The sequence below is a fragment of the Trematomus bernacchii genome, unplaced genomic scaffold (genome assembly GCF_902827165.1).
Source record: "Trematomus bernacchii unplaced genomic scaffold, fTreBer1.1, whole genome shotgun sequence".
NCBI classification, from domain to species: domain Eukaryota; kingdom Metazoa; phylum Chordata; class Actinopteri; order Perciformes; family Nototheniidae; genus Trematomus; species Trematomus bernacchii.
In genome coordinates, this window is record NW_022987705.1 from 4,177,271 (window position 1) to 4,187,072 (window position 9,802).

A 9,802-nucleotide genomic window follows, 5' to 3' on the forward strand; every position below is an offset into this window, starting at 1 on the left:
TCTGTCCTTAGATTGTTGCAGCATATTAGCAAAAAATCTATAGGGAAAAATAATGGAAAAAACCTAAATGAGAGCGAACGAGAAGGGCTTAGTGCAATATATGTTATGTGTACAGAACAAACATTACAAAAAATTGCAACTAACTCAATCCATATTACTCAAAATGATATATATTTGTTGACGGATACTATAGTGATGGAAACGTAATAACAGGGTTGCAAAATAACTAAGTTCACTACTGCATTTTTTATAACTTCCGAAAATGTTGACTTTTCACCACGACCTCCCACAGATCTCCGCTCGGTCCCACAAGGCCTCACTGTGGCTGCACTGGGCTTTACTGTAAGTGCTGCATATTTCAGGCGTATTTGCATTTCATCGAACTACCACAAACCAGCCAATTAAAACCCAGCTCCAGAGGTTCTGCTTCGTGTTCACAGCTGCCTGGTCAGACATTTCCAACACGTTTACTCCCTGGCTGTGGCTCAGGGGGTCGATGGTCGTCCTCCAATCGGAAGGTCAGTGGTTTGATCCCCAGCAGTCAACATGTCGATGTGTACATGGTGAAGATACTCAACCCCAAATTGCTCCTGGTGGCCAACAGTGTGTGTGAACAGTAGTTTACCTGAGCAGGTGGCACCTCTAATGGCTGCCTCTGTATGAATGTCTGTGAATGCTGTCTTGTGTATGTAAAGGTGGTTAGAGGGGTTGTAAAAAACGGAAAAGGAGCTATATAAATGCAGTCCATTTACAATTATTTATAGCAAAGTCAAAGACTGAAAATAATAAGCAAAATAACTATAAAATATTAGAAAAATAAAAGAATTTCACCTGTAAAGGTTCTTGTACAGCCATTTCCATGCTTCTCATCTATTTTATTTAAAGGGGACCTATCATAAAAAATGTCTTTTATACATGAATATGTGTCCCCGTGTCAGAAAACACAACCCTCTCTATTTTCCTCCATACCCAAATCTCTAAAAAAGGGGCTGCAACGGATCTGATAAAAACTGATCCAGATTTGAACACTGTCCTGACGTCAGGACGGTGGCGCTACGGCTATTGGGCCAACTCTCCACCTATCAGGGGAATGTGGGGTTGGGCCACGGCCGGCCATTGCCGCTCGAAAGCGCTGGAGACGCTGTAGTACATATGCCAGGCCTGTAAGTGGCGCTGTAGTCTGCCACAAAAGCAGCGAAGAAGACTTCCCGCCCATAGTTACCATGGTTACCCTTCTGTTTATTCTCCGCTGTGGCTTTTTTTCTCCCTCCCCGAGGCAAGCGTTTGCTCCCGCTGCAAACGCTTGCCTCGTTCCCCTCGTTCCTTGGAAGAGGCGGAGAGGTGGGTGTTTGTCATCTGCTGGTGGACTAACCGGAGAGAATTACAGTGCTTGCCTCGACGGGGAGGGATTGCATTGAGCAGGTCCCCTCTTCCAAGGAACGAGGGGACCGTGCGGCAGAGTTTCAGTTTCAGTTACTTTCGCCGGTCAAGATGTCCGTTAAAGTTTAAATCTTCCGGACAAAATTAGAAAAGTGCCGGTCAAAGGTCTTCTTTGTTATTTATTGAGCTTTAAAACAAATGAATAACGACTCTATATAATAAAACACGGAGGACGGAGATCTCTTTTTCTCCCCCTCTTCTGACAGCCCAGCAGCTGATCAGAGCACGGCTCACCTCTCCTGCAGGGGGGCGTGGTCAGCAGAATCAGACCCGTAGACAGCAAACAGCACATAGAGCGAAATGAGGCATGGCTAAAATGCATGATCTGTTTGGTATTTTGAAAACAGAAACGTATAAATATACCTTATATAGGTATGGCCCTACAATATATCATTTAAATATAGTATGATAGGTCCACTTTAAAGACGACCAATTATGTTCATTTTCAGCCTCATATTTGTATTTTGTGCCTCGACTGTGACATGTTTACATGCTTTAATGTTCAAAAAGTGAACAATGCTATCATGCGACACAAACCCAAGAATTCATCAAAACACCCCTATGGACATTTCAAATGAGGTGGCGCTTTTCCACTGCAGCACGTAGCACAGTTTAAGCGTGCCGTGCCAAACCCGGCCCGCTTTTTTTTGCTTTTCCACGAGGGCTAGTTCCGGCTCAGGGCTACTTTTTCACCTTTTTTCTGACCCTCCAAAATCGAGGTTCTTACCGGGCCAACAACCGGGCTGAATATGCTAAACTAGTGACGTAAACACTCTCGACTGCTGAATGGTCAGAGAGAATCGCTGGCAAGGGGGCTACAACTACAACAAAATGAACATATTTTACCATGATTTAATTGTAATACACATTTTCAAAATGATGCCGAAGTAACAACATACTGATACCGGTCTGCAGACAAGACGGCAGGCGAAAAACCTTTTAAAATGCGTGTTTTCTGAATGGAGATCGGATCGATCAGGCTAAGCTAACGCCCGCCGAACAGCCGATCGCCCCGCCTACACTGCGTTACTATAGTTACTACCCCAGTTGGTAAACTGTAATGGAAACGCAGCATAGTGAGCCTACCAAGGCCTAACCATACCATACTAAGCCGTGCTAGGTCCTGCAGTGGAAAAGCGCCATATGACTCTTTGCATTACATTAATACACATAATATTGACAATATCTGTTTTTTGTTTTACTGCACATATTTTATATTTTATTCCATTCTATTTCAATGTAAATACTGCTATATTTTCTTTTTAATTTTACTATATTTTTTCTTATTTTCTTTTTAATGTTATTATAGTTTTCTTAAAATAGTTCTTTATCTGTGTTTTTTTATTTTTGTTTTACTTTTATGTATGCAACACGATACCAAGTCAAATTCCTCGTACGTGTCAACCTACCTGGTAAGAAACCTGTTTCTGACTCTGACTCTGATCATAGTGCATGTAGTGCAAACTTAAATCTAAAGTAAATAAAGAAAAAGATAATTGTAAGATGTCGAAAGAGTCCAGTGAGCATGTTGTATGACAATGTTGTCACTCAGTTGTTTATGTTTTATAATGTGACTGGTTCCCTCTCTGTGTGTCAGCAGACCGCAGTGTGTGTCCACGTGTCCCTGTTGTGTTACACACTCCTCTGTGTGATAAGCTGCTCTCATGTTGTCCCAGTGTTAACTCAACATCCTGTGTCCACACTCTCTTCCTGGCCTTATCACACAGACAGAATCACAAATACTTCCGGAGGTCAATAGATAAAGTGGACCAACACACACACGCACGCACGCACGCACGCACGCACGCACGCACGCACGCACGCACACACACACACACACACAATCTTTCTTTATTAGTCTTTTGTTATACAAGATATACTTGCTTTATTAAAACTGCTGCATTAATGTGTATGTTGCATGTTACTGCTGTAGATGTTGAAAATTGGGCTATTTTAAGTCACACACACACACACACACACACACACACACACACACACACACACACACACACACACACACACACACACACAGTACAGGGCTGTAAAGTGTGTGTGTGCTCACGGTCCAGGGTTCAGTGTGCCTCAGCAGAGCGGTTAAACTTTAAACAGCGATAAACAGTTGCTCCATGTCTCCAGTCAAACTCCTTGTTCTGTTTACAGGATGATTAGACTCCTAAATGACATAGTGTCCAATAAAGCAGTCAAACATTTTTCTCACATGCAGAAGACTTTTCAGGAGTCAGAGGCTGACATTGGAAGACTGTAATAAATAACAGAAAGCTAGCATCTTGCAAACCAACAACACAGGGGCATGCCATTTTTACAGCGCTGATATATTACCAGTTTTTTACTTTTTACTGACATTCGGGAAGCCTTATTATCAGGGTCAGCAGAGAGATTTACACATGTAGGCTCATACACTTATGCACCCTTCACTCCTGCAAAAGTATACCATCAATTGTAGTTTTTGTAGAACAAGAACAAGACGACAAAGGCAAAACATGACTTATACATACTAGGCCAACAATCACATGCATTGGACGAGAGCTATCAGAGCAAAGAGGGTGCCATGTTTCTGATTTTAAACTCACACTTTGTGCAGGTGTTCACAATTATAATCCACAGCAAATACCTTTTATGTGCAAACCTACTTTGGATACATTCAGATTTTGACAGAAACCTCCTGGGACCCGAGGAAAAAAAGTGTCTTCCAATTTCCTTTTTTTTGTGATTCCCTACCTATTTAGGGTTAAAAAACATCTTGCAATTTAGACTTTTTTTATTTTATTTTATTTTTTAAATGTTACAGTATGTCCACTGTAGAGGATGTCGGGACCATATTAGTTTGAAAAGACAGCCAAAATGAACAAATAGACTATGTAACGTATTATGGTTATAGAATGATATTAATACAAGAATACATTCACCTTTATTTAAAACATAAATAAGTAATGGATCTGAACATTGCTGTTTATTTGGTCACTAAAAAACTAGTTTGGTTTTTGGTGAATCTTTCCAGATCTTCAAAGACTTTGTAGTCAAGGTACTGGGAAAAGTACCTCATTGACTCCAGTCGGCACGGGCTGTGGGGTCATCTTGTCTAGTTGTATGGATGTGGTCTCCATTTGACCATTCTCATAGGAATAAAGCTTGCATTCCTGAGGCAATTCTCATGTTTCATGGCTCCACTTAAAATAAAAACAACAATAAGACATACGTGCTACTCTTGGCCCACAGAGGGACATGTCTTTCCAGCTCGTCCCTATCTGTATCTGTGCGCTCATGGAGCCTCCTGCATCTTTCCCCCCCTTCTTCTTGACCCTCTTCTATCCCAGGTGTGAAATCCTCATCTCTCTCATCATCTGAGAGCTCAACATCTGAATCTCCCGTAACTATCTGGTACAGAAAATGTCTGCTTCTTCAGTTCTGTCTCCTGCAACAATATTGAGTCATTAAATCCATGAAGACGGTCCTGACGTCCACTAGGATGGACATTTATAAAAGGGCTGTTATATCAAAACTTGAATTATTTAATTGCTTTCAGAACTCATTATATAGTTCCTCACATATAAACAAGAACATATATGATTTTCATGGTAAAAATTACAATTATTCAACAATATTTGACTTCTCCTCCTGCTTCTATAAAATGTTGTTTTTGGTATGCCAGCCATTTTGGATGAAAAGAAAGAGGAACTTCCCAGTATGCAATTTTAACCAATGACATATCACTGGAAAGACCAGGATGTCCTCTGTACATTACATCAGGGATTGATAGAGTAGCTCAAAAGAGTAAAAGGAGATGCATGTTAACAAAATGTCCACTACAGTGGACGTTTTCAATGGGCTGGGTCCCAGGAGGATATTCTAGGCTGAGAAGCAATATACATTCCAACACATGCAAAAAGGCAACTGTAACTGTGTGTCACTTTGTTAAACACAACAAACCAAGTTACATCCGAGGACAATTACAAATCACAGCGTCAAATGTTGACAATGTAAATCTCTATATTAACTCTGATACAGGTATTTGTCTAAAGCCACCTGATAGCCACATGATAATGCAGCTACAATTATGGGTCTGCCACCTGTTAGAGGATGAACTTATTGTTGAATCAATTCCTTACACTTGTCCATCTTACATTTATAGTTCTGGAAAGACCCAAAGTACTAAACCAAATGGACAGACATTTTGGCTTACGTAAATAAATCTGTTGGGAAGTCACGAGTTTCTTTTCTTTCTTTAATGTCTTTCTTTTTTCTTCCTACCTCTCCATCAAACTCTTTATTGCACTGTGAGTTTATAGCTTCCAGGTAACCTGTGACTTTGAGAACTGGGAGGCCGTTAGGAGTTGCTATTTGATATAATGTATCTTGATATCACATATCTTGATTAATATCACAGTAGACCTTAAATATTTAGGCTGCTAGAGATCTGATGCTGTAAAGATGACGAGTCAGGAAAGACGAGACAGATAATGTCAGCAGCGCAGTTTATTTTGCCTTCAAGACACATTTTTCATGCCTTTTTAAGGAATGAAAGCGTCTCGTCTCAGTGGCTTCAAAACAAATATGATCCTTTGATTATTGAAATTCACGAGTGATGATAACTGTTGTTTGTTTAACATAAGATGGAATTTACTGAGGAAGGATCTGGAATATGTCTTCATCTTCGTGCAAAGCTATGTATGGCAGAGGAAGTGGGTCGAAACCCCTATAACTGTCAGTTAAGTTTTACTCACAAATGTCTGACTGTGACTTTGTTTGACGGCAAAAACTGGAGAAAACAACCCCTGAGAAAACTGAAATAGGTCTGTAAGTATATCAACAATACACAATTCCTTTTCCTTTCTGATAATGTTAAACCTTCTACAATCAGCTGATAGTTGGCCGACGCTCTGTCACTGATCCGTTTGACTGTAAAGTTCACCTTCCGAGTCCTCAATATTTCACATTGGGATGCATTTATACATTCAAAAAAGCAAATAAGTACAGAAGTACACGGATGGAGACGGTGTGCCAAAACAGACATAAAGAATAAAGTCAGTGTTGTTTTACTCTTAATTCCTTTTAAAGTAGAGTAGGGGGTTAGGGTTAGGGTTTGTACTGTCGTTGAACTTGCTCCGCAGCATCCGGAAACATCGAGAGTCATTTACCGGCAGCGGCAGTTCATTTGACTGAATAGGAGCTGGATTACTCTCCAAATAGAGACCCACAATACAGGATGGACCCTCGCTGACTAATCAGACGAGTGGAGGAGGAAACAAGTCAGCAGATAAACTGAACACTCAGATACAAACAGAGAAAAACCACCAGCACCCCTAACGTCAGGATGTTGGTCAAAACCATTATTGTGTCCCTCAGCACTAAATGCTGACACACACACATAAACATACTGATTGTGTGTTTTCTTAAAAGTAAAAAGGCTACAAAGATAGATGAACTGAACCTTAAAGTTTAATTTTCTGAACACTTCTGCGGTGTCTGAGGTGGTAAAAATCAAGAGGAACGTTAACAACAAGATATTGTTTATTATTATCATGGTCAAACATTTTGGGAAATACACTTTTCTGGTTTCTTTTAGTATGATGGATATCATTCTCATGTTTGCATTACAAGACGCCAGTTGGCTCAGCTTACGTAAGCATACAGACTGGGAACATGGGGGGAAATATACAGGGTATTTCCTTGCAGCACCCCAAAACTTCCTGATGACAAGTTACATTTTCTTTGTTGAATCCGTTTAAAACCCAAGAAAAGAAAATCGGAAGTTGGTTAAATGGCTGCAGCAGGTCTGTGAGACTAGTAACACACAAGGCCAGCAGCATCATAAATGTTGCTGAAATGTCAACAAATGGTATGTTTTTGATTCATGTTTTGGCAAGTCTGTGAATCATTTTACTCCTTTAAACTCTGATAAAAGGCAGGTCAAATCACATGTAGTCATTACGTATTTATCTCTCGCAATAAAAGCCCTACACATATAATATTCATATTTTCATTTTGTTAAACGTTATCCATCCGTGTGTAAATGCCTAAAAGAGTTATGGACAAACATGTAATTACGCTGTTCAGTAGAGGTAAAACACACACACACACACACACACACATATACACACACACACAAACACACACACACACACACACACACACACACACACACACACACACACACACACACACACACACACACACACACACACACACACACACACACACACACCATCTTTTATCAGCTGAAGCAGGAGGGGAGCTCAGAGAGATCAAGATTTATTGCGCATGGGAGATAACACACACACTAACACATGTACAGACCACACACTGCGTAGACAGGGGATAACACACACACACACACACACACACACACACACACACACACACACACACACACACACACACACACACACACACACACACACACACACACACACATCAAAAGCTCCTGGCTGGGATCACTGCTGTCCTCTCCTCCCTCCTCTTGACCTCTGACCTTCATCTCTTCATTCTCCGTCTCTCCGTCTCTGTCTTTCATCTTCCTCACACTCGTTTCTCTCTCAGTCTGAAGCCGCTCGCCAGCTTTTCTACATTTGTCTTTTATATGGCTGAATGAAAAAACATCTTGACACACTTTTTAGTGTTGCAAGATCAAATGGAAATATTTGCACTCCTTTCTGGAGCTGCACACATATACTCACACCTCCAGAGACACTATGTAACCAATTGTAAGCAAATCCAAATATTTCATACTGTAAATGCACATTTTCCTCTATTATCCTCAATATATATACCTCTACTATAACTGCCCATCTGTGCCACTTCAAATTCTCATTTACTGCACATACATTTGATATGCTTATAGTTTTTTTTGTATATTTATATATTGTACACGTAGATTTTTACATTTTCTATATTATATTATATGTAAACAAATGCAAATAGTTATATATTTGTTCTATTTTTACTGCCTCTGTTTGAATATGTAAATAAATATGCTAATAATTTAATTTCCTCCGTCTAGGGAATGGATAATATTTGTGTTAGGGAAATCATATCCACTTACAGAAATGATGTAATGTAGGACAATCTTAGCGTCCTTTGTTTAGCAACCCAAACAACGTTATATAAAAGTAACTAAATATAAAAACACATTTCAAAGTTGTAATAGGTTTGCTTTCATATCTTTGATGTAGGAAATACGTTTGGAAACTTCATATATAACGAGGGAGCATTTCAACATTCAAATTCTGCATCGCTTGTTTTACTTTTTTGCACTTCTACTCATTCTGTTCAAAGCCAGTATTTACGTACAGTGCAGATAAGGCTAAAATAAATGAACAAGTATTTGTACAAAGTAGATTAAGATTCCAGTCCTGGCTGCGTTTGATTGTTTCTGACTTTGATCAAAACATCTCCAATAACTCCCGAGTGCTGTTATTGAAAAGATGTATTCATTTCCAAAATGCACATGTTTTATATAACAAAATATTCAGTTTCAATCCATATTTGTTGGCTTTAACCCTCCTATTGTCTTCGTACCCCCCCCCCCCCTTACTTTGGTGTTCGCGGTCCTGTTTTAACTGCTATTACATTAACACAAAAACCATTAATCATCACCAAATTTCATTTAACACCCTTTCAAACTGTACATATTGTATCAGACTACTGGTATACATGAGAAACTGCAGTAAATAGAATAGAATACAAAGAATAGACACTGAACATGTATTGCGTGTGCCAGCTGTGATCCATGTGGGGGGATGGGCACATAAGAGCGGGAAATGTGTCAAATTGTTCTGTGTGTGTGTGTGTGTGTGCGTGTGTGTGTGTGTGTGTGTGTATGTGTGTGTGTGTGTGTGTGTGTGTGTGTGTATGTGTGTGTGTGTGTGTGTGTGTGTGTGTGTGTATGTGTATGTGTGTGTGTGTGTGTGTGTGTGTGTGTGTGTGTGTGTGTGTGTGGTGTGTGTATGTGTGTGTGTGTGTGTGTGTGTGTGTGTGTGTGTGTGTGTGTGTGAGTGAGTGTTTGTGTGCCAGGTGTGATTCACATGGGGGGATTGGGCACATAAGGGGGGGGGCACATCTAGAGTATGTGTGTGTGTATGTGTGTTTGTGTGTGTGTTTGATCTGATCTGGATGGTTACTAATTCCTTTTCTTTATGGCGGTCATTTTTGAGCGGGAACACCATGGGTGTTACAAAGTTGACTAAATCATCCAAAATGCAATGGAAGTGGTGATCAGCAATTGTATATGTTCAAATGTCTACTGTGAAGGATATCATAAAGCTTTAATGCAATCGAATGTAAAACAAAAAAGTTATGATTGATGAAAGTAGTAAATCGGTCAGATTTGACCCGAAGACAACAG